Raw genomic sequence first — 1,782 nt, 5'->3', positions numbered from 1 at the left:
GAATGTCACCTTTAAGCGCAACTCGTACAATCCAAAGTTAGTTTCAGTTTTCAGTTACTTTATTACTCCTTTTTAGAAGCAGCCGGAGACAGCAGAAACAATATATCTCTCTTATTTTGCTAGTTGTCAAGGAACATTCTAATGCTGTCAATGGACATTCCAAAACGTCAGTCCTACTGGCAGCCCGTTTCCAGGGACAGAGTGGCAGTATTTTAACTCTCTTTACTCTCTCCTGCAGGCATACTCAGTCCACAACTCCACCCCCCCCCTCTTCTCCTGCCTCCAAGGAGGATTTTATACTCTTTGCCGTTGGAAATTTAATCTTTTACAAAAGGCTTTCCAAGACTTCAGCTTACAGACTCCTTGCCTCAGTCTATTTACAAATAGGGAAGACAGACTTCCTGTTTTGAACCTCCCCGTTTCGATGCCCAATTAAACGTTTAAAATCCGATTCTCCCGTATCAGCTCTATTCACGGGTAATTACTTTGGAGTCAAATTGTCCACAGGAAAAAGTCAGTGCTTTCCGGCAACAGCTATGCGGCTTCGCTCCATGGAAGAAGCAGACGATTCGAAGCACCGCGCCGCTCACCCCATGTCACTCTGGGTCCCCGAAATCGGGTTCCCCCGCAAGTAGGGGAGGCGCAAATGGTGCCTGCCGAATCCCACGTTCACAGGCTTCTCCCGCCTGTGATTTTTATGGGTCTCCGCCTTCACCGTGGCGGTACAGACCCAAATTCCCACGGGGCAAGTTCCTCCCGATCAGAGGAACTCCGCCATTGCCGGAGGCACCAACCCGGAACTCCAGATGCTATCTTTCTTCCTACTGCTGATTTTGATGGAAGGTGTATTTCATTCATTGTGGCATTCTGAAATCCCTAACTGGCTGGCAGCATTTACTTTTACTCTCCAAGCAGTTAGCACAATAATTCACACATCCATAAGGAATGTTTGGGAGTGTAATTGTAGGAAATTTACCATAGTATCAATATTTAAAACTGCCTGAAACAAAAATAAGCCAGTTAGCCCTTCTACATGACAGCGTCCAGGTTTTTGACACATTACTTTAAAGTTCAAAAACCCAGGAACCGTATAAATACAATACTCTATTTATCAGGCTAAACTAGCCAAATAAAGCTAACCTAGCCAAATGTTTATGAAAACATTTTTCACTCACTGCATTAGTTCAGTGTGTTCAGAATTCATGGATACATTTACTTTTGTTTTCTAACTAATAGAACTATTTTATTGCAATTTATACTCAATGTACAAGTTCAACCTTACTGGCCAGCTAGAATTTTTTAAAAATGCACCCCAACCATAGGAAATATTGGAAACAGTTACTTTTGACATGGTCAAGGCCTTGGGGTGCCCAGCAGATTCTCCCTGCTCAGTGGATCTCTCTGTTTTAACACATATTGCTCATAAAGCTCCTCTAAGTTTCCCAAAACAGCTTTGTTATGTGGCATCAGAGAGGCCTCTTTTCAAGTACTTCACTTGGGTGCCTAAAACTGGTGACATGATTCTCTTGAGTACATGCTGTTTGTTTTATTCTACCAGAGGAATTTAGATCTTTATGAGCTCCTCTTTAAATAGGAGAAAGTATAATCTACCTGGAAAGAAACCTGGCATTACCACCTTGAAGCCTCCTCAGCTTTCATGGCTTAAACTAGACAAGAGAACTTGTCACTTCAAGTGAAAAGAGGATCAGAAAGATGAGATGAGCGCATCACAATGGCGATAATCCAATTACTGTAATTAAGGAATCGTCACATACCAGTTCA

This window comes from Podarcis vaucheri (genome assembly GCF_965113315.1).
Source record: "Podarcis vaucheri genome assembly, chromosome: 9".
In the NCBI taxonomy this organism is placed as follows: domain Eukaryota; kingdom Metazoa; phylum Chordata; class Lepidosauria; order Squamata; family Lacertidae; genus Podarcis; species Podarcis vaucheri.
The sequence above is the reverse complement of the archived record's forward strand: the minus strand, read 5'-3'. Positions refer to the sequence as shown.